Below are 24,204 nucleotides of genomic sequence, written 5' to 3'. Positions count from 1 at the left end.
CATCTGTGGATGAAGGACAAGGTGCGGTCGGCCTTCCTGACCACGTCCCCACACTGCCGGCCCATGTTCATCTTGGAGTCAATAATGACTCCAAGATCCTTTTCCGCCTCTGTGCTGACAAGAGGGGAGTTCCCTAACCTGTAGGTATGGTGCCGGTTGTTCCCCCCCAGGTGCATCACCTAGCACTTGTCTGTGTTGAATCCCATCCTATTCTCATCCGCCCACCCTTGTAACCTGTCTAGGTCTGATTGTAGCCTGTTGCATCCTTCCAGCGTGCCCACGTCCCCCCACATCTTAGTGTCATCAGCAAATTTGAACAGGGTGCTTTTTACCTCCTTGTCCAAATCACTGAAGAAGATGTTGAACAGTGCGGGCCCGAGGACCGAGCCCTGCGGGACCCCACTGTCCACATCCCTCCGGGTTGAGAAGGACCCCTCCACCACCACCGTCTGGGTGCGGCCCTCCAGCCAGTTGGCGACCCATTTGACTGTGTGGGTGTCTACACCACAGCCCCCCAGTTTCTTAATGAGAACAGGGTAGAGAGACAGTGTCGAAAGCCTTCCGGAAGTCCAGGAAGACGATGTCCACTGCTACCCCTGTGTCTAATGATCTAGTGATCTGATCATAAAAGGCCACCAGGTTGGTCTGACAGGACCTGCCACTGATGAACCTGTGTTGGTTGCCCCTAAGCATGCAGTCCCCTGCAGGCCCCTTGTGGATGTGTGCCAGAATAATTTTCTCAAACAGCATGCCTATGATCGAGGTAAGACTAACTGGCCTATAGTTTCCCAGGTCCTCCCTTTTCCCCTTTGTGAAGATGGGGACCATGTTGGCCCTCTTCCAGTACTCCGGCACCACACCAGAGCACCACGAGTGCTCGTAAAGCCGTGCCAGGGGTCCTGCAATGACCTCGGCCAATTCCTTTAGAACTCTAGGGTGGAGATCATCCGGACCGGCTGACTTGAATACGTCCAACCCCTCCAGAAGTTCCCTAACTAGTTCCTCACTAGCGCTTGGCCCAGGTGTGCCTCCCCCGGGCCCCGAGGGGGGCCCAGCAGGGAGGCGGCTGTTCTGGTCCCTACTTAGGAAGACAGAGGCAAAGAAGTCGTTAAACATGTTAGCTTTGTCGCCTGGTGTGACGACCAAATTCGCCAATGCGTCCTGCAGGGGCCCCACATTACCCGGAACCCCTTTTTTGCCCCCTATGTATTTGAAGATGGACTTCTTATTGTCCTTAATCTGGGAAGCTAGTCCCCATTCCATTTCTGCCTTGGCCTTCCTGACTGCCCCCCTACATCTCCAGGTGACTGCAGTGTAGTCATCCCTGGCAATGTCCCCTTCTTTCCATTGGGTGTAAGCCTCCCTTTTAGCAAGGAGACATTCCCAGATGCTTTTGGTGAGCCATGGAGGCTTGTGTGCTCTCCTGCTCCCTTTAATCCTTGTTGGGATTACCTCTCTTTGGGCTTGGAGGATCGTCTCCTGAAGGAGCGACCACTCTCCTTGGACACCCAGCTCCCCTCCCCTCCGGGACCTCAGTGCATCCCCAACTATCCTCCTTAGCTCGTTGAAGTCTGCCCTCCTAAAATCTAGGGCCGCTGCCTTACTTCATGCCTTTGCCACCTTGCGCTGGATGGTGAATTCCAGCAGGCGATGATCGCTGTCGCCCAGGTGGTCGAGCCCCCGCAGCCCCCGCACCAGGTTGTCACCCATGGCCAGCATGAGGTCCAACAAGGCGTCCCCCCCGGTGGGGCTGTGCATCTCCTGGGTTCAATGGAGATCCTGCGCTCTGGCCAAGACCCTGCGTGAGTGGTCAGACCTGGCTGACTGCTCTTCCCAGCAGATGCCCGGGAAGTTCAGGTCCCCCATGACTACCACGTCCTTAGCCTTCACCACCTCTGTGAGCTGACCCAAGAATTCCTGGTCAAGCTCTTCCCCCTGGTTGGGAGGTCTGTAGTAGGCCCCCACCCTTAAGTCCCTTTCCCCTCGACTGCCTTGTACTCTAACCCAGATCACTTCAGAGTGCCCCTCCCCTGACTCCTTGCTAATTAACGAGGATGTGTATTCCTCCTTAATATAGAGCACCACGCCCCCACCCCTCTTTCCTATCCTGTCCCTCCTGTACAGCCTATAGCCCTTGACACTGACGCCCAGTCATGCGTTGCGTCCCACCTCGTGTCAGTGATCCCCACTATGTCCGGGCTGGTGTCAGCCAGCACGAGGGTGAGTTCCTCCTGCTTGTTGCCCACACTACGAGCGTTTGTGTAGAGGCATTTGAGGCCTCCTGTGGGTGTGTGTACTGACCCCCTCGTCCCAGCATTACCCTGGCCCCTCTCTCTTACCTGCTTATTGGCTTCTCTCATCAGTCTGGGCTGGGCTGTAGTTGTGGGTGCTGTTTGGTCTGGCAGTCTGATGTTTCCTCCGCCCTCATCGTCCCCTTCCCCCGACAAGCCTAGTTTAAAGCCCGCCAGAGGAGGTCGGCCAACCTAGATGAGAACACAACACGCTTACCTTTGGGGGAAAGGTGGAGCCCGTCCCACCCCAGCATGTCTCTCATCGTGATGTCCCGGTCGTGGCTGAGGAAGCCAAAGCCCGCCTCAAAGCACCTTTCCTGCAGCCACTGGTTGGTCTCCGTGATGCACGTTTCATGCCGTCTGCCTCGTCCACTCACTGGCAGGATAGAAGAGAAACCTCCTGTGCGCCCATCTCCTTCAGCACGCACCCCAGAGCATGGTAGTCCTCCATCAGGCGATCAGGGCTCCTCCTGGCCACATCGTTAGTGCCCACATGGACTAGGGCCATGGGGTAATAATCGGTGGGCTGGATTACGGTCTGGAGCATCCCTTTCATGTCCTGAACCCTCGCTCCAGATAGGCAGTAGACCTCGCGTGCCGAGGGGTCCCGGCGACAGAGGGGGCCCTCCGTACCTCTCAGGATGGAGTCGCCACTGACGATCACTTGACGCTTTCTCCTCCTGGCCTTCTTGCCTCCTTCGGCTTGCACGGGACGTGGGGAGCGTGGAGTTGCCTCCTCCCTGGTTACGTCCTCTCCGTCCTCCTCCTCCAGGGCTGCCAGGGCCTCGCGCCTGTTCTCCTGCTGGACTGGAGGAGCTGGTGCTGCCGTGGTACGAGCAGCCCTGGCACGGGAGGTGACCGTCTGCCACTCTGCAGTGGAGGGCACTTCTCGAGGTGCGTCCTCCTTGGTCGTACAACCCTGCGGGGAAAGAAAATAGCTGTCAATTTCCTCCTCTGCCTCCCTGATTCCCCTCCGCCTGCTGACCTCCTCCTGGAGCTCCCTCACCCGCGCCTCCAGGGCCCTAAGGCGGGCGCCTGCAGGACAGGTGTGGGGGTCCCCAGGCCTTGCTGGGCAGCTCCCGCAGGCCAGGGGGTGGGGGGCGCCAGCCCCCCCGCGGGCTCCGTCTGGGTGGAGGCCTCAGAGAAGCCCCGGGAAGGCCGCGCCGCGCCCCCCGGGCAGGGGCCCTGGCAGCACTCCCCATCGACACCATCGTAGGAGTTGCTGCCTGCTTCTGGCTGAATGCGGTGCCTCTGCCCCACGCTAGCAGGAGTCAGCCTCTGGGCCCTTCCTGCTCGCCCTCCGGCGCACTCTTACTGTGTTACTTGATGCCAGGCCAATCAGTTTGAAAAACATCACAGTTACCTAATGGAGCCACATGGGCTTAAGCTCCTGCCCCTATGTCATAAGGTCAGAGCTCAAAACAATACGGGGGCAAGATCCACACCCTCTTACCTGCGGCCCGTCAGGTAGACAGCAAGTTGGCGGCCTAGCAACTGGATTGGTAGACACATGAGAGAGAAGAGAAGCAGACAACCCCCAAAGAGAGAGGAGGCCAGAAGGGAACCCTTTCACACCCCGTTACTCTCCAGGCTTCAGCTTCCTCTTCCACTTTCCCCTCCATCCAGCCCCAGGTGGGCCTGGGAGTTGCTGTCCAAGCCCCCAGTGAGCACAGCTCTGCCGACGGCCTCTGGTTCCTCCTGCTGTGATGCGTCACGTTCTCACTACGCTAGAATACTTGATTGTGGCAAAAACAACCAGAAACAGCTTTGCTGGGGTGGAATTTTTTCTTGTCCCACTTTGACTTTCAGATCATGTAGCTATGGGAAGGTGCATGATTTTTCCCAGGTGGACTACGACACAAACCTGGCACAGGGACCATTGGAGCTGAGCCCCACTTTGAAGCCACGCAGCATCCTTACATCACTTTACCAATGGCTCTGCTGTCTGTGCCACCACCCAGGAGCTCCTCTAGAGCAGGTCGCCTTCTCGTGACCACTGCCTCAAGTCCAGGATGGATTTCTCTTTTCTCAGGGTAAGATTTACATTCCCCCAGGTCCAGCCAGACCCATGGTACTATGTTTATGCCATAACTCATTGTTAGCTGGCCACCCTGAAATGGAGAAAGCCTGTCAACTAATCACCTGCTACTTTGGTGGCCAATAAAAAACCCCTATGGTCTCTTCTAGCCCCTTTCCACTCCCTCTTGGCCTCTCGTAGGCTAACATCAAGCATGTTCTTCCTGAATTGAGTGGGATCTCTATGATCCGGATGGCAACAGATTGACTAAGATGGTGCACTGCATCCCACGTGTATGTGTGCCCTAGTGTCACTACTTTGTAAATGTAAAAACAGGACACCTGCCCACCTCCCGCTCCACGTTCCCCAGATTTGTGAATGGGGTGGGGGCAGTGCAGGCTGCCTGCTGTGGGCTCAGGGTACCCCTCCCTGCTGCCCTTCCCCTGGAAGCCCCATGCCAGCTGTGCCCCTGCCCATTGGCAACAGCGGGGAACAACTCCACCCTCACCCCCACTGCTGCAGTGAGGGACAACACCCTCAAACCCACCGCTGCCAGGTGAGCAGGGTCGCATTGCTATGGAGGTGGGGAGCCCTGAGTCTGTAGCAGGCAGCCCGCATTCACCCCCACCCCATGCACAAATCTGGGACACGAGCATGAGGGCCTTATGTAAGCAGAACTTGACCTGTCAGCCAGATGAGCTCTCCTGTCAGGAGGGGGGTGTGTGGGGAGATGGCAGTGCAAGGTGGAGAATAGTACCAGATTGGAGCACAACGCCCAGGTGAAGATGTGGAACAAGCCCATACTACAGGATGGCTCAGATATTCCAGATATTTGTGGAATGTCATACATAATTTGTTTGGATCACTGTAAATTTGATCCAATTCATTTGGATCACTTCCCACCTTTCACCAGATAGGGGATAGTGACCACCAATTGTCAGAATTCACTAGGTTACCCTGTATCTGTCATCCATCCCCTGAAGCAAGCATTAAGTCTAGGGGAATTGCCTTACTGGACTTAGTGCTTGCTACAGGGGGATAACCTGATGGGTGATCTGCAGATACCGAGTAACCTAGTGGATGGCGACCACCAGTTGTTAGAAGTCACTATCTGGGAAAGGTGGGAAAGATAACTAGTAGGGCAGAAGTGCTAGACTTCAGAAAGGCTAACTTCGATGAGCTCAGGAGATTAGTAAGTGAGGCACTGAAGGGCAAGAGCATTGGTGAGTTGGGAGTTCAGAAAGTGTGGGCATTCCTCAGGGGAATGATCCTTCAGGCACCATAAGGGACCATCCCAGTGCACATAAAGGGAAGTAAAAGAGCTGAGAAACCCTCTTGGCTTAACAGGGAAATCCAAGAGAGCCTAGGGAGAAAAAGAGAGGCGTACAGACTGTGGAAGCAGGTGGTAGCCACCAAGGAGGAATATACCTCCTTGGCTTGCACTTGCAGGGAGTCAGTCAGAAAGACCAAAGCAAAAATGGAACTTGGACTGGCTATAAAAATTAAAGATATCCAAAAGTACTTTTTTGAGTTGCATAGAGAGTAAAAAGAAGGCGCATGGTAACATAGGACCCCTACAGGACAGACTAGGGCAATTGGTAATGGATAAGAGGGCCAAAGCTGAGCTCCTAAACGAATTCTTTGCATCTGTATTCCTGAACATGGATAAAGACATACCTCCCAAAGGGGCTAAAGACAGGCACAAGAGGGACTCCAACCCACTAACAGTTAGCGCTGACCTAGTAAAGGGGTAGCTGGTGGGACTGGACATATTTAAGTCAGCAGGCCCAGATGATCTTCATCCAAGGGTGCAGAAGGAATTGGCCAGCATCCTAGCAGACCCACTGGCACAGTTGCTTCAGCACTCATGGCTCAGGACAGTCCCAGAGGACTGGAAAAGGGCCAGCGTGCTCCCTATCTTCAAGAACAGGAGAAAGGATGATCTGGGCAGCTGTAGGCTGGTTAGCCTCACCTCTATCCTTGGGAAAAGCTTTGAAAAAATTATTAAAAATCACATCTGTGAGAGTCCAGTAGGAAAAACAGTACTGAAGGGCAACCAGCATGGGTTCATAGTAGGTAGATCTTGCCTGACTAACCTTGTTTCTTTTTATGACCAGGTCTCAAAATGCTTGGATGCAGGATTTGAGGTAGATGTCATCTTCTCGGATTTTTAAAAGGCCTTTGATACAGTGTCGCATCCCATTATTATAAACAAATTAGGCGATTCTGGTGTAGATTACTAAACGGAGAGGTGAGTGGAGAATTGGCTTATGGAACGCACACAGAGTGTGGTGGCAGATGGGTCATTTTTGACCTGGAAAAATGTGGGTAGTGGAGTTCCCCAGGATTCAGTCCTTGGACCAGTACTATTCAATATCTTCATCAGTGACTTGGATGAAGGTGTGGAAAGCACTCTGTCAAATTTGTGGACCACACCAAATTATGGGGCAAAGTAAATGCGATGGAGGACAGGAAGTGGATTCAGGTGGATTTGGACAGGTTGGGAATGTGGGCAGAACAGAACAGGATGCAGTTTAACAAGGATAAGTGCATAGTGCTACATCTAGGGAGAACCAGTCACCAACACTTACAGACTGGGGGGCGACTTTCTAAGCAGCACAGCAGCAGAAAGGGATCTGAGTCATAGTCGACTCAAAGATGAACATGAGTTGTCAATATGACAAAGGGATCAGTAAAGCTAACCGCACTCTTCCTTTATGGCGAGGGTTGCCAAAATTTGGAATGGGCATCCAAGGGAGGTGGTGCTCTCTCCTACCTTGGGGGTCTTTAAGAGGAGACTGGACAAGCACCTGGCTGGAGTCGTCTGACCCCAGTGTTCTTTTCTGCCTAGGGCAGGGGGTTGGACTTGATGGTCTACTAAGGTCCCTTCTGACCCTAAAAATCTATGAAATCTATAAAAGAAGAATTACAAAGCATGGGACATGTGTACTGCCCTCAGGGAGCCTACATGGTGGAGTACTGATAGCCTGTCATGGGCATACATGCAATAACATCTTGTTGGCCAGATCACAGTTGTGTTTGGGCCATGGCTTGTAGACAGTAAACCTGCCCAAACCTGTGCCAGTTCTTGAAGACAGGATTGGTGTTGGGATCTTCTGGCTTTGACTTTTTGACAAAACCACAGTCACGGAGACCTCAACACTGAAAACATATGAATAACACCCAGAGAGGACAATGACACCGCTATAGCAGTACTTCTGGGGCTACCTGGGTGCCGCACTTCAGGAGGGAAGTGGACAACATGGAGAGGGTCCAGAGGAGGCCACTTGCGTGGTCAGGGGACAGCAGGGCAGGCCCTACGAGGAGAGGCGACGGGACCTGAACCTATTCAGTTTCCACAAGAGAAAGCTGAGAGGCGATCTGGTGGCTGTCTGTAAACCTACCAGGGGAGACCCATGGGGAACGAGAGAGTCTCTGTTCCCCCAAGCAGTACCTGGAGTAACAAGTAATAATGACAACAAGTTGACTGAGAGTAGGTTTAGGTTAGACGTCAGGAAGCACTACTTCACAGTCAGGGCAGATAGGATCTGGAACGAGCTTCCAAGGGAAGTGATGCTCGCTCCTACCCTGGGGGTCTTCAAAAGGAGGATAGATAATCACCAAGCTGGGATCATCTGATCCCACCATTCATTCCTGCCTATGGCAGGGGGTCAGACTTGCTGATCTGCTCAGGTCCTTTCCGACCCTAACAACTATGAAACTTCATCATTTTACAACAAGACCACAGGTGATCCAGGACTTGGAAGTCAAATAAGCCCAGTTCCTCCAGTCTTTCCTCACATTCATGTCCCCACAACCCCAGGTTGAGCATGGTATAAAGGGAAGGGAAGGGAAGGGAAGGGAAGGAGGACAGAGGGGCAGCTGGCAGCTGCTGGCACCCAGACTGGCTTCTGTCTAAGGTGTTTCCTTTTAACCCTACACCCACATCAAACATGGGAGGCCAGCCTCTGTGTCCTCCGGGTTCTGCAGGGCCCTAGAAGGGCTGAACAAAGTGTGAACTGTTACTGCAGTACACCAGCATGAGACCGCTTTCCTGGATGCAGACACTGGTGGGTGCTGAGTAGCAGTGCTGTGCGAAATAGCTGTGTTTCAGTCGGTTTTGGATTCAGCCATTTTGGAGGGCCAGTGATTTGTTTCAGTGTTTCAGATCACTGTTCCATTTTGATTTGGCCGAATCTGTTTTGGAGTTTCAATGCTGTTTTGGTGATTCAGCCATAGGCTATAATGGGGAATCACTAAAATGCCTATAACTTTGTCATTTCTTGCCTGATTCAGATGAATCTTGCTGGGATGGTAGCCCCTTTCTGAGGCCATGAAGCCTGCCAAGTTTCAAAGAGAGAGGTGCTGGGGCTTCTGTGAAACTGCACCTCAAACTGTTCAAAGCAAAACTTGTATCATTTGCCAGCAGTCACAGCCTGCTGTCACCCCACACACAGATCTGGGGGTCTGCACCCCCCGGGAGGGCTGCGGGGCTGTGCCAGACTCCTCCCATGGGGCACGGGCCACTGGATCTGCATGCAGGATGATAGCAGGCTGCCGTTCCTCCTCCAGACCACTGGGATTGGAAGGGAACTCAGGAACAAATCACAGACACTGGCCGGCTACAGATGTCAATATCAGAGCAGTCCTTCCCCTGCTCTTCCCCCTCTCTCTTCTTAGTTTCTGATTCTCTGGAAGCCCGACTCTGAAACTGAAATTTTCCAAAATGTTTTGGATGGTTTTGTTTTATTTCAGAGATGTTTCAAAGCCTTCCATTTCATTTCAGATGCGGGGTTTTGGGTGCCAAAACAGGCTGAAACACCTCTGAAGTGAAACATCTGCTGAAGATTTGCACAGCCCTAGTGAGCAAGTAAACATCCCCAAACCCTCTCTGTATTGCAGGAAACATTCTGGACACTCCTGACTATGGATGCACTGGTGCAGGGCCAGTTTGAAGAAGTGGAGGAAGCACTTACCACACTTTGAACACTGATGTGACTTCTCTGTATGGATGAGCCAGTGTATGGTTAGGTGGAAAGAATGGGTGAAGCTTTTCCCACACTCCAAGCACTGATGTGGCTTCTCCTCTGAGTGGATGAGCTGATGGTGGGCCAGGTTAGAGGCTTGGTGGAAGCATTTTCCACATGCAGAGCACAAATATGATTTCTCCCTCGTGTGGATGAGCTCTTCCCACACTCCAAACACTGATGTTGCTTCTCTGTTCTGTGGATGAGCTAGTGCCAGGCCAGGTTGGAAGACTGGCAGAAGCTCTTCTGGCACTCTGAGCATTGATGTGTCTTCTCCCCTGTGTGGATGAGCTGGTGCCGAGCCAGGTAGGAGGATCAGGTGAAGCTCTTCCCACACTCTGAGCACTGATGTGGCTTCTCCCTTATGTGCTTGCACCGGTGCCTGGCCAGGTCAGAGAACTGCTTGAATCTCTTCCCACATTTGGTGCAGTGGTGCCTCACACCCTGGTGCTGGGACAGGTCATAGAATCATAGAAATCGGGTCAGAAGGGACCTTGTAGATCTTCAAGTCCAACCCCCGCCTGGGAGGGAGAAAAACTGGACTCAAATGAGTCCAGCCAGGTAGGCATCAAGCCTCTTCTTAAAGATCCCCAGGGAAGGAGCCAGCACCACTTCCCTTGGAAGTTGGTTCCAGCTCCTAGCCGCCCTAACTATGAAGTCGTTCTTGCAGATGTTTAATCTAAACCTCCTCTCCAATAATTTGTGTCCATTATTCCTTGTCATGCCAAGGGGCGTGAGGGGAAACAGTGTCTCCCCCAAACCCTACTGGTCCCCCCTAGTGAGTTTACAGACAGTCATCAGGTCCCCCCTCAGCCTTCTCTTGTGAAGGCTGAACAGGTTCAGGTCCTGCAGTCTTTCATTGTAGGGTCTGCCCTGTTGTCCCCGGATCATGTGGGTGGCCTCCGCTGGACCCTCTCCACGTTGTCCACATCCCTCCTGAAATGGGGCGCCCAGAACTGGACGCAGTACTCCAGCTGCGGCCTGACCAGTGCCGCATAGAGGGGGAGAATCACCTCCTTGGACCTGCTCGAGATGCATCTGTGGATGCATGACAAGGTCCGGTTAGCCCTGCCAACCGTGACTTCGCGTTGTCGGCCCATGTTCATCTTGGAGTCAGTAATGGCTCCAGGATCCCTTTCCGCCTCCGTGCTCTCAAGAAGGGAGTTTCCCATTCTATAAGTGTGCTGCTGGTTTCTACTGCCTAAGTGCAGCACCCTGCACTTGTCAGTATTGAAACGCATCCTGTTTATGTTAGCCCACTCCTGTAACCTATCCAGATCTTGCTGCAGTCTTTCCCCCCCTACTAGCGTGCTCACCTCACCCCAAATTTTGGTATCATCAGCAAATTTAAACAGGTTGCTTTTCACCCTGTTGTCCAAATCGCTGATGAAGAAATTGAACAGCATGGTCCCAAGGACCGAGCCCTGGGGGACTCCGCTGCCCACTTCCCCCCAGGTCGAATGTGACCCGTCCACCACCACCCTCTGAGTACAACCCTTCAGCCAATCTGCAGTCCATCTGACTGTGGAGGCATCAATGCCACAGTCGCCTAGTTTTTTAATGAGGATGGGGTGGGAGACGGTGTCAAAGGCCTTGCTGAAGTCCAAAAAGACTACATCCACGGCGACACCTGCATCCAGGGCTTTTGTGACCTGATCGTAAAAGGCAATCAGGTTGGTCTGACATGACCTGCCCCTAATTAAACCGTGCTTGTTGCCCTTGACCATCATCCCTGAGGCCAGCCCATTGCAGATGTGCTCCTTGAGGATCTTCTCAAAGAGTTTCCCTAGGATTGAGGTAAGACTGACGGGCCTATAGTTGCCCGGGTCCCCCCTCCTCCCTTTTTTGAAGATGGGGACCACGTTAGCTATCTTCCAGTCATCTGGCACCTGGCCCCAGCACCACGAGTACTCATAAAGCCGTGCCAAGGGCCCTGCAATAACCCCAGCTAGCTCCCTCAATACCCTGGGGTGGAGAGCATCTGGACCCGCCAACTTGAACACGTCCAGCCCCTCCAGAAGCTCTCTAACCCGCTCCTCCCCAACCTGAGGTCTGGAGGCGTTCCCCTCAAGTCTGTCTTGCATCACAGCGGGGAAGTCCCGGTCCCTGCACAAGGAAACGGAGGTGAAGAATTGGTTAAAGAGGTCTGCTTTCTCCTCTGGTGCAACCAACACATTGCCCAGCATACTTTGCAGGGGCCGCACATTACCCAGTGCCTTCTTCATCCTCCCTATATATTTGAAAAAGGACTTTTTATTATCCTTGATCTTGGATGCTAGTTCTAGCTCCATGTCCACCTTAGCTTTCCTGACAGCCCCCCTACAGCCCCGAGCAGAGGAGGTATACTCCTCTTTGGAGATGGCACCCCCCTTCCACCAGTTGTATGCTGCCTTTTTGGCAATCAGGCATTCCCAGATGCCCTTGATGAGCCAGGTGGGGTTTTGGGCACTCCTGCCCCCCTTGCTTCTTGTTGGGATGGACACCCCTTGGGCCCTGAGTACCGTTTCCTTAAGGAACGAGGTCTTGTCTTGGGCACTGAGTTCCCCTGACCTCAAGGACCCCAGCACCTCACCCACTAGTCTCCTCAACTTGTTGAAGTTGGCCCTCCTAAAGTCTAGGGCTACCGTCTTGCTGCAGGCCCTTGACACCCTGCGCTGGATGGTGAATTCCAGCAAGTGATAATTGCTATCACCCAGGTGGTCAAGAACCTGGAGGCCCCTGACCAGGTCATCACCTGTGGCCAGGACCAGGTCCAACCAGGCATTTCCTCTGGTGGGACTGTGCACCTCTTGAATTAAGTGGAGGTCCTGTATCTCGGCCAGGAGCCTCCGGGTACGGTCCGTCCTGGCTGACTGCTCCTCCCAGCAGATGTCTGGGTAATTTAAATCACCCATGACAACTACCCCGCCTTAAGTGCCTCTGCAAGCTGGCCCAAAAATTCCTGGTCCAGCTCCTCCTCTTGGTTGGGGGGTCTGTAGTAGACCCCCACTGTTAGATCCCTATCCCCATGCCCCCTTGAATCTTGACCCAGAGCACTTCAGCCTGCCCCTCTGACCCCGTTCTGCTGGCAGAGGATGCGTATTGCTCCTTGACACAGAGCGTCCCCCACCCCCCGCCTTCCCTTCCTTCTCTGTCCCGCCTGTAAAGCCTGTAGCCCATAATGCTGACTGCCCAGTCGTGAGACGAATCCCACCACGTTTCTGTTAGGCCTATGACATCTGGGTTTGAACTAGCTATTCTGAGGGCGAGTTCCTCCTCTTTATTCCCCATACTGCAAGCATTGGCATATAGGCATTTAAGGCCTTGCAAGCCTGTGTGTGCCACGCCCCGTTTAGAGAGACTGTCTGGACCCCCGTTCCTTACCTTAGCACGCCTTGCCTTTGTCACCTGTCTTGCTCAGATGGCGTCTCCTCGTCTTCCTGTGGCCCCCTCCCCCAGCAAGGCTAGTTTAAAGCTCGCCATATGAGATCAGCCAACCTGGAAGAGAAGGTCTTGCCAGCAGATGAAGTTCTTCCTGCACTCAGTGCAGTGGTGTGTCCTCCTGCCCAAGTGGATGTGTCAGTGCTGAGATAAGGAGAAAAAATGGGCGAAGGTCTTGCCACACTTGACACAGCTGTGCCTGACGCTTCCCCCTCTGCACATGTAGGTGCTTGATTAGGTCTGTGGGGTGCACAAAGCTCTTCCCCAATTTGGTGAAGTGGTGGAATAGCTCTCCAGAATGGGTCTCGTGGTGAGCAACCAGGGCAGAGAGGCAAGGGAAATTCTTCCCACACTTAGTGCATACATGGGGCTTCTCCCCAGTATGCCTGCCTTATCTTGTGAAGAGTCAGGAGGGATGGGCAGTTAAAGGTTTTTCTTTGGGAGAGGTGTGGACTTTGCCCCTCTACTTAGCAGTGAGCTCCTGCTTCCTCTGAGCCCCTTCCCAGTGCCTTGGCTGGGATGCAGTGCATCTTTCCAGCAGCCCTTTAGGTCTCTCGGCTCCACAAATTCTTCTCTGCATCCAGGGCTCTTTCTGGGTTCTGCCCTTTCTCCACTCTTGTGCCCAACTGAAGATGGTACTTGGTTCACCACTACATTCTCCTTGAGCATTTGGGACCTCCCCTGACTCTTGTCCTTCTCAGGTTTCAGGGGGTCCATCTCACCCAAACTCCCTGGGGAAGTCCATGCTGCCTCCAGGTCTGCAGGCCCTTCCACAGGGGGTTGCTCCTCAGCTCTGCTCAGCAGCCAGGCACCTCCTGCATGGGGAAGAGAAACACCAGATTAATTCCTGCAGTGCTGGCAAGGGGCAAACTGCCTGAATGAGCCTGGACCTGGACTCTGTGCTGAGTCTGCAGGTTCTTGACACTCGAGGCCACAGAGACTAAACAGGAAGGGAGCAATTCTGGGGAAAACTATTGGCATATTCACTTCCTCCCACAACTTGAAAGATTCCAAATCCCACCCACGCCATGAATCCATTTAATACAGTCTAAGACCATTATGACATGCCCCCACCCCAAGCTCCTACTTGGCCCAACCCCCAGGGAGCACGTGCCCAGTTCTGCCCGGTGCGTGAGATGGTGGAAGGGGGGGCACTCACCTGTCCCCTAGAGTGGTGCAGCGCTGTCGGTGAGCACATACACACCATTTAAAAGGGTCCCACCAATGGCAAAGCCACAGTTTGTGCCTGGCTCTGCCATGAGATGCATGGGTGGAAGCCTGTTGCACCTCCATTAAGCACAGGGCCCCCAGCAGGACCCCAACTCAGACCCCTGCACAGCCGGAGGTAGGTAGGGACCATGGCAGGGAGGGAGAGACCCCAACCCAGTCAGCTGTGAGGCAGCTGAGTGGAGCTGAGGAGGGACACGCCCCCCCAGCTTCCACTTGGCCCCGCCCCCAGGGAGCCATGTGACTGGGGCCTCCTGAACAGCACATGCAAACAAGCACACTTCTGGGCCTGGCATGTGAGTTAGCATAGGAGTTTGTGCAGGAGGGGAGCTAGAGGACCTGAGGCGTGCGAGTGAGCCACAGGGTAGGTAGTCACAGCAGTAGCCAGACTATGAGCAGCACAATGTGGATGGTCACACACCACACCTCGAGAGTCCCCTTGGAGACTGTGGACCGACAAGAGGCAAAGCACTGCCCGATCTGGTACTGGCAATGGGGGATGATCTAATCAGCAACCTAATGATCAAAGGGAAGCTGGGAGACAGTGACCATGAGCTGATCACCTTCACTATCCACCGTAAAGCTGGCAAGTGAAGAGTCCTCGACTTCAGGAAAGCTGACTTTGACAAGTTCAGGAGGCTTGTTGGTGAGGCCCTAAGGAACCATGACCTGAAGGGGAGGGGATTTCAGGATGAGTAGTTGCTCTCCAAGGGAGCAATCTTGAAAGCACAAGCAATGTCTATCCCGTCTCAGAGGAAAGGCAGCAAAAGGGCACAGCAGCCCCCTTGGCTCTGCAGGGAACTAGCAGACCTCCTGCACCTAAAAAGAAAGAGCTATAAAGGATGGAAGACTGTATCCACCTCAAAAGAGGAGTATTCTCCACTGGTCTGGACCTGTAGGGAATGAACTAGGAAAACCAAGGCTGCAACTGAATGCCAACTGGCTACATGTATCAAAGACAAGAAAAAGTCCTTTTTTAGATATGTGGGGAGCCCGAGGGAAAGCAAGGGTATTGGACCCTGCTAAACCATATGGGACAACTGACAACCAATGCCCAGGAAAAAGCCAACCTGCTTAGTGAGTACTTTGCATCAGTTTTTCACCAGTCCCTAGGGATAGCCCTGCTCAATATGGTTCGGGACGGCCAGGGTAAAGGAGAATTGTTACCCTTCACCCATGTAAACCATGTGAAGGAACACCTTGAGAAGCTGGATACCTTTAAGTCAGCTGGCCCAGATAGTTTACACCCCAGGGTACTTAAGGAGCTGTCAAGCATCATAGCTCAACTACTGTCACAGATCTTCGAGAGCTCCTGGTGCTTCTGGTGAAGTGCCCAAAGATTGGAAGAAGGCCAATGTGGTGCCGATCTTCAAGAAAGAGAGAATAGTAGATCTGGGGAATTATAGGCTTATCAGCCTGACCTCTATCATGGGGAAGAGCTTGGAAAAAATGATCAGAGAGACCATTCTTGACAAACTGGCTGATGGCAACATCCTGAGGGATAGCCAGCACAGGTTTGTTGTGGGTAGGTCTTGCCTGACCAATCTCATCTCCTTCTATGACGAGGTGGCATATCACGTGGACAAGGGAGAAGAGATTGAAGTCATACATCTTAATTTTAAAAAAGCCTTTGATCTGGTGTCCCATGATAATCTCATAGAAAAATTGGCCAACTGCGGCTTCAGCTACATCACAGTCCAATGACTGGGGAATTGGCTCTGAGTTTGGACCCAGAGTGGTAATCAACAGAAGTAAATCATCATGGTGTGCCATGACCAGTGTGGTCCCCCAAGGCTCTGTCCTTGCGCCTATACTCTTCCACATCTTTATTAATGATGTGGACATTGGTATCAGAAGCGGACTGACCAAGTTCACCGATGACACTAAACTTTGGGGTAAAGCGTCCACACCTGAGGACAGGATGGTGATCCAGGCTGACCTAGACAGGCTCAGAAAGTGGGCAGATGAAAACATGATGGTGTTCAACACCAAAAACTGCAAGATACTCCACCTTGGAGAAAAAAACTCCTGCAGCACGCTTATAGGCTTGGCAGTGCTACACTCACTAGCACCACGGCTGAAAGGCACTTGGGGGTCATGATTGACCACAAGATGAATATGAGCCACCAATCCGATGTTCCAGCTGGTAAAGCAAGCAAAACTCTGGCTTGCATCCATAGATGCTTCTCAAGCAAATAAATCCCAGGATGTCATCCTCCTGCTGTACTCGGCCTTGGTGAAGCTGAACCTGGAGACTGCATATAAGTATATAAGGGGTGTACATCATGATCTGGGGGAACGTCTGTTCACCAGAGCGCCCCAAGGGATGACGAGGTCAAACAGTCACAAACTCCTCCAAGACTGTTTCAGGCTGGACATAAGGAAGAACTTCTTTACAGTCCAAGCCCCCAGGGCCTGGAACAGACTGCCGCTGGAGGTGGTGCAAGCACCTACTCTCGACTCCTTTTTTCTTGCAGGAATTATTTCACCCCAGCTGACTGCCTGCCCCTGGGGCAGGGGGCTGGACTTGGTGATTGTCCAAGGTCTCTTCCAGCCCTAATGTCTATGAATCTATTAATCTATGAATGAAAAACATCCTGGGTTCCAGGTCAACCTGACCAGAAGAGGGAGAGCCCCAGCTTTTTCCTTGTCCAACAGTAAGGGCCACACAGGGCACTGGTGCACATGGGTGCACATGCACCCCCTGAGCTTGGCGGTGCACCCCCTGTGAAAAGCACTGCCAATGCTACCAAAAGTGCCTGCAGGCAGTCAGTGCTCGCCTCCCCCCGCCCGGCTGCTGACACCACCGTGGCTGCCTGCAGGAGCCCCCCACTCGCCACCGCCATGCCCCCACTGCCAACACCGCCACCGCCACCTATGGGCAGTTGCTGTGCCCCCCCCAGCCTCCAGGGGCATGCGTCATTCATGACACAGAGCTTCTGCATAAGATGCTGATTTCCACCAGGGACCACAAATCCCATCATGTTCTGGGACAGTGTGTTAAGGAGGTATGGCTAACCTGGGCTGGGGAATGAACTCTTACATTGCTGAGTGAAGATGGAAATATAAGATCATGGTATCCCAGGATAACCAGATCTGGGCCACTAAATCAAGACAGTAAACCTAATTGTTCCCGAATGTCTCCCATTAGAGGGAAGGGAATAGTTGTTTGTCTCCACAACCTTGAATTTCAGGGAGTGGGAACAAAACCTGCCTGGACACATTACAGCATACAATGTACTGTGTTTGAGGTCAGCACCCTGCAATGGCAGCACAGGACAGGTCTGCATTTTCCAGGTCCTCTGGGATGGTATTCTGGGCATGGAGAATTACTTGGAGCAGAGTCAGGAGAAGGGGACAGCCACAACTCACCTGACAGCAGGTCCTCGGACCTTGAGCTTTCCCCACCGTCATCATCATAGACCCACAGCTCCACCTGTCCTTTGTGGATGCTGCAAATTAAGTCAGGTGTGGGACCTTGATAACCTGTTTGGGGAAGTGGTTAAACAGGGTTAGTGACTGGGTACTGGAAGCAAAATAAGCAACTGGGATTTGAGGAATGGATCCAAGGAACTCAAGGTTTGTATTAGGGCCTTGATGGACAAGTGAGGATGGGCATTTGGGATGAAAGAGAAGGCACTGCAGGGAGAAGCCTTCAGGAGATAATGGTTCTTGTCACCCAGGTGGTGGAGGGGTGGGCATAGGAAACAAAGCCCAGCCACTCTCTGGTATAGAAAGGGCATTACACTGACAGTCATTAGGTTCAGGAATGGAGATGCGGTGATCTGTGCCATAGGAAGAAGCAGAAAGATAAAGCTTTTACTATTTTCAAGGTACCAAAAAGAAGAGACATTGGACACACATATGGGTGGTTAACGTTTGTTTTATTGGTGTAATTCCAGGCAAAGGAGTGGAAATGAACTTATTTTCAGTGCAGGTTTACAGTGAGGACTTCTGGCAATGAAAACACACATGAAAGATGACTGAAAATGAGACTTTTTTTCCTGGCAAAGAGGGTAATTCATCATTGCCAGGGCAGAGGAAAGGATGATTTTATTATAACTGTATTTGCCGTTGAAGCAGTCGTCCCATCCAATGAGAGGATCATCCCAGGAGGGCAGGGGAGTCCACAGGTTGGCAAATACTGCACGGTTCAGAACAGTTCCTGGGGCTCATGGATATGGACAAAAGGCGGCAAAAGGAGACACATCTCACAGCACGTGAAAGGCCATAATGTAGAAGTGGTCTATATCCACATCATTAAACTAGAGAAGACATTTGAGCACTTCCTTAAGGAAATCCTTTGGGTGGAAATGGAGAGAAAAGAAAGCATCAGAAAAGCAAACTGACCTAGTAAAAGGTAAGTACCTCAACCCTGCACACAAGCCAGAACAAGTTCCTGTATTAGAGATCCTCTGGAAAAGAAAACTAGGACCTGCACCTAGCCCACTTCTTATCACAGTGATGGGTGTCTGATCTGCAGAGAGATTTTAGGAAGAGCAGAGGAAAATGTTTGAGCATGGCAAAGCAAGCTTGAGAGCACAAGTCTTAATGTAAGTACAGCAAAGCCAGAGTCTCTGGTGTATGAAGAGGAAGATATTAGGGAGGAATGTGGACAGAAACTTCCAGTGATCCCTTGGTAGAAGTACCTGGGGTCCATCACGTGTACATCAGTCACTAGAGGCAGAGCTGAGGAAAGGCATCGTCCATGTGCTGTGGCATGAGAGGCTGGTAAGACTTCCGTCCACTTCTGCTGGGTCAGAACCAAAGGAGGAGAAAAGGGGATTTAGATATCACACAACTGAGCATGCTGGGCTTGCTAAATGTGATGGGGAGGACAAGTGAGGCAAGAGAGGGAGGAAATCAAAATAATTTCCCCCAGTGAACAGCTCTTAGTGCATTTATGTTAGGTATGGGTTGGACATGATATGAACACACTGAGAAGGCGTAGGGAGGCCCCGGCTCCACAGTGAAATGCATGGGCGGAAGCCTATTATGTCCCTGTGAGGTCTGGGACCCCCATCAGGACCCCCAGCAGACCCCTGAGAACTCCCAGCCTAGCTGGGAGGTAAGTGGGAACCGTGGTGAGAGGGGAGTAGCCCAGCTGCAGGGAGGCAGCTGAGAGAAGCCAAGGAGGGTAATGCCCCCACCCAGCTCCTACTTCACCCAGCCCCCAGGGAGCCATGCGACCAGAGCCTCATGAGCAGAGTGCTCAAGCAGGCATGCTCTTGGCCTGGCATGTGGTTTAGCAAAGGAGTTTGTGCAGGAGGGTGCACAGGAGGGGCATGAGGTCCCAGGCAGCGAGCCTCAAGGGAATGGTTGGCACAGTAGTAGCCAAACTACTATCTGTGCCATGTTGGGTGGGAGGCACTGCACCCTGAGGTTCCCCCCTGCAGGTGGATCCCCTCCCCCTGGCACTTCCAAGGCTTTCACCCAGACAAAGCCCCAGGCTCTTGGCTGTGGGGGCTGCCTGTCACGAATCCAGGCACACGGGATCAAGAGCATTGCAACCTTCCCTTGTGAGGTTTGCTCTGTACGGGAGTCTCTGGAATCCCAGATAATGATGATCCAGACTGTGGTGCAGAGGCTACCTGCCATCAGGAACAGCAAACAGGAGATTGACTCCTACTGCCGGGCCCTTCATCCCAGGAGCGAAGAGGGAAGACCTAGGTTGTCTGTCAGGACCAGGGAGACCAAGAGGCACTCCCATACTGTCTAGCCATGGGGCTGGACAAAAGGTTGTCTCCGACCCCAAGGCTCACTGTACCAGGGTCACCACCCCCCTGGATCTCTGCAACAGGTACGAACCTCTTGCAGCACCAGTAGAGCCTACAGAGCTGCCAGCTGCTGCAAGTGAGGAAGAAACATGAGCAGCTATCATCCCTAAAGCCAAATGCAGAGTGGTCGTTGCAGGAGACTCCCTCCTGAGGGGAACTGAGGGAGTGATCTGTCACCCTGACCCCTTAGCCCGGGAGGTCTGCTGCCTCCTGGGAGCCCATATCCAGGATGTGACTGAGAGGATCCAAAAACTTATCTGGCACTCTGACTACTACCCTAAGCTCCTTATGCATGTGGGCACAAGTGATATGGCTCAGAGCAATCCCACCTGGGTCATGAGTGGCTACAGGGTCTGGGAGGGCTTAAGGGGTTGGAGGTGTAGGTGTTTTTTCCCTCAATCCTTCTGGTTATGGGTCGTGGGCTAAGGAGGGAGAGATGAATCAAGGCAGTAAACAGAAGACTCTGGTGCTGGTGCCATTGTGAAGCCTTCGGCCTCTACAAACACAGGCCACTCTTCAGAGAGAGAGGCAGTGGTCTGTTGGGAAGAGACAGCCTCCACCTCACTCCACTGGGGAAGAAGCTCTTCTCAGCTAGAATGGATGACATGCTTGACTGGGGTTTAAACTAAGCTCACCAGGGGATGTGTGGACAACCATAAGAGCAAGCTCACCAAGCATCAACTGCAAAATCAGCAGGTTAGGATGCTCAAGGGAACCCACTCCTACCCCAGCGCAGGAACTGAGCTTCTCCATGTGTACAAGGAAGCCTAGGGCTTCCAATGGCATATTTACCTGCCTCTACACTAATGCTAGGAGTTTGGGAAATAAACAGGAGGAACTGGTCCTTCTGCTAAACAAAAATGACTACAATCTCATGGGGATCATGGAGACCTGGTGGGACTTCTTTTATGACTGGGCTACAGGTATAAATGGCTATACCCTGTACAGGAGAAATCATGTTGAAAGAAGGGGCAGGGGTGTCCCTACAAGCTGAGATTGGCACCCAAGGAGGACGACTGGAGACCCTTTGGGTTAGAATACAAGAGGAACATAGTGAAAGGGATACAATGGTAGGAGTCTACTACAGACCTCCAAACCAGGAACAAGTGCTTGACCAAGAATTTTCCAGGGAACTGGCCAAGTCTGCACACTCTCAGTGCATGGTCATCATGGGAGACTTCAACTACCTGGATATCTCATGGGAATGGCACTCAGCCAAATCCGATCAGTCACAAAGCTTCCTCACGTGCATGGAAGAGCTTTACCTGACTCAAAGAGTTTATGGGCGGACAAGAGGCAAGGCACCTGGTACTGGCCAAAGGGGATGATCTAATCAGCGACCTAACAATCTAAGGAAAGCTGGGAGACAGTGACCATGAGCTGATCACTTTCACTATCCATCCATCGCAAAGCTGGCAAGGCAGCCAGCAATGCAGTAGTCCTTGACTCTAGGAAAGCTGACTTTCATAAGCTCAGGAGGCTTGTTTTTGAGGCCCTGAGATGCCATGATTTCACAGGGAGGGGAGTTCATGATGAGTGGTTGCTCCTTAAGGAAGCAATCATAGAAGCACATGGGGATGTGCATCCCAACCCATAGGAAAGGTGGTAAAAGGGTTCAACAACCCCCTTGGCTCAGGGAACTCATCGACCTCTGTGGCAGCTGAAAAGTATGTCTGTGAGATAAAAGTGCTTGCTGAAGGCTCTATGAAGATTAGACCAAATGTTTTTCTGTATTTGTTTAGATATTAAGCTAAAAGCCAAATGATACTTTAAAATGTAGTGAGGCCTTGTATAAAGTAAGGCCTAGTAAATTTAGCAAAGCCTAGAAGTAGTAAGGCCCTGTGGCTCAGTTAAAATTACCTTATCAAAGGAATGCAAGGCTTGTACTGCTATTGGTCAGTCTAAGGGCAGTTGAAAAAAAAGGAATCTAAGTGGTCGTACGTTATCAGTGTCCTTCAGAAGCTATAAATTAGCTAGAATATTTGGGAACCATTCAGAAGGAAGATGCAGCTCTGTGAAAAGGATTAGTTAGCTGTTGCCTGGATTAGTAGGCCTGTGGACCTCGAGGAGCTCAAGAACTGCATTCCAGGGTCCTTCCTGGCACCCCTCAGACAGCGTGTTCGGGGATGCTTGACCTTGCTGAACTTTGTGTAAAAAGAAGCTTGCTGTATATCAGGCATCAGAGGGACTGCCAATAAGTTGCCAATGCGAATTGCTTGCATCTGTCATCATTTGTCTTGTTACTACACGTAGTTGTGTTTTTGTTATGTCAATAAATCTTTCTTACCTTTCTACCCCCAACCACACTCTCAATCTAAACCCTCTGCAGGTGCCTGGAACAGACCTCCTACATCTAAAAAGAGAGGCTTACAAAGGATGGAAGGCAGGAAACACCACTAAGGAGTATACTGTACTGGGTCCATACCTGTAGGGAGTGAATTAGGAAAGCCAGGGCTGCAACTGAACTCCATCTGGCTACACAAATCAAGGGCAATAAAAAGTCCTTTTTCAGCTATGTGGGGAATCAAAAGAAAAACAAGGGCAACAGTAGACCCCACTAAACCACCCAGGGCAGCTGACTACCCACACCCAGAAAAAAGCCAATCTGCTTAACGATTACTTTACATCAGTTTTTCACTACCCTGCTGAACATGATGCAGGATGACAGGTATGAAGATGAATATATGCCCACCATTGGTGCAGATCTTGTGAAGGACCATCTTGAGATGCTGGACCCTATAAATTAGCTGGTCTGAATAAGTTGCATCCAAGAGTGCTAAAGGAACTGGCAGACTTCATAGTGCAACCACTGGTGAGGATATTTGAGAACTAATGGCACTCGGGCAAAGTACCTGAAGATTGGAGGAGGGCTAATGTGCCCATCTTCAAGAAAGGGAAGAAAGAAGACCTGGGGAACTACAGACCAATCAGTTTGATCTCAATCCCTGGGAAGATTTTGGAAAAAATTATCAAAGAAACCATTCTTGATAGGCTAACAGAAGGCAACACCCTGAGGGAGAGCCAGCATGGGTTTGTTGTGGATAGGTCTTGCTCGACCAATCTCATTTTCTTCTTTTCCCTGGACAAAAGGGAAGAGGTTGATATGATATATTTGGACTTTAAAAAAGCCTTTGACCTGGTGTCCCATGATGTCCTCATGGAAAAATTGGGCAGCTGAGGCCTCGACTACTCCACAGTCAGATGGCTGGAGAACTGGCTCTAAGGTTGGTCCCAGAGAGTCATAGTTGATGGAACGAAATCAACACAGCACTTGGTGACTAGCAGTGTCCCCCAAGGCTCTGTTCTTGGACCTGTACTCTTTAATGTCTTCATAAATGATCTGGACATTGGTGTCAAAAGTGAACTGGCTAAGTTCACTGACAACACCAAATTTTGGGGAAGAGTGTCCATACTAGACAACAGGCTGGTGATTCAGGCAGACCTCGATAGGCTTGCAAGGTGGGTGGATGAAAACCTGATGGCATTCGATACAGAGAAATGCAAGGTACACCTCCTCAAGAATACAAACCCACATCACATTCATAGGCTTAGCAATGCTACAGTCACTAGCACCACGGCTGAGACTTGGGGGGTTCATGACTGACCACAAGATGAACATAAGCCATCAGTACAATACCTCAGCTGGCACAGTGAACAAAACTCTGGGTGGATCTACCGATGCATCTCAAGCAAGACCCAGGATGTCATCCTCCTGCTGTACTTGGTCTTGGTAAGGCTGCAGCTGGAGTACTGCATCCAGTTCTGGGCTCCACAATTTAGGAAGGATGTGGAGAAACTCGAAAGAGTCCAGAGGAGAGCCACGTGCATGATCAAAGGGCACACGCAAGCTCAGGGGGGACCTGGTGGCTACCTATAAGTATATAAGGGCTGTGCATCAGGATCTGGGGGAACGTCTGTTCACCAGAGCACCCAAGGGATGACAAGATCAAATGGCCACAAACTCCACTATGACTGGTTCAGGCTGGACACAAGAAAGAACTTCTTCATTGTCCGAGGCCCCAAGGTTTGGAATAGACTGCCACCGGAGGCGATTCAAGCACCCACTTTGAACACCTTCAGGACACATTTGGATGCTTATCTTGCTGCGATCCTATGATCTCTGCTGACTTCCTGCCCCTGGGGTAGGGGGCTGGACTCAATGACCCTCTGGGGTCCCTTCCAGTCCAAATGTCTATGAAATCTATGAAAAAGAGAGAGTTTATAAGAAGTGGGAGCCTGGACAGATGACCAGGGAGTAGTATAAGAATATTGCTCGGGCATGTAGGGATGAAATCAGAAAAGGCAAAGCACAACTGGAGTTGCAGCTGTGGCAGAACAACATCTCTTTCTCTCCCCAAAGCTCTGCTCTCTGACAATTTGGTTACCATGGTCATTGCAGAGGGTACACACACCTCTGACCCTGAGTTGTGACCTGAGCTGGATAC

General features: G+C 51.8%; 1 long non-coding RNA gene across 1 annotated transcript; it reads left to right on the top strand.

The window, feature by feature from the left end:
• Nucleotides 1-388: 388 nt before the first annotated feature.
• On the top strand, nucleotides 389-9,486 carry LOC149865273 (uncharacterized). The gene is made up of 3 exons (XR_016442430.1): nucleotides 389-4,324; nucleotides 6,426-6,559; nucleotides 9,211-9,486. It is a non-coding gene; the product is annotated as an uncharacterized LOC149865273 (long non-coding RNA).
• The last annotated feature ends 14,718 nt before the right edge of the window (nucleotides 9,487-24,204 follow it).

Source organism: Crocodylus siamensis, chromosome 5, assembly GCF_052110815.1.
Source record: "Crocodylus siamensis isolate JL-2025a chromosome 5, ASM5211081v1, whole genome shotgun sequence".
NCBI lineage: Eukaryota > Metazoa > Chordata > Crocodylia > Crocodylidae > Crocodylus > Crocodylus siamensis.
Note: the sequence above shows the minus strand (reverse complement) of the source record. Positions and strands in the feature narration are given on the sequence as shown.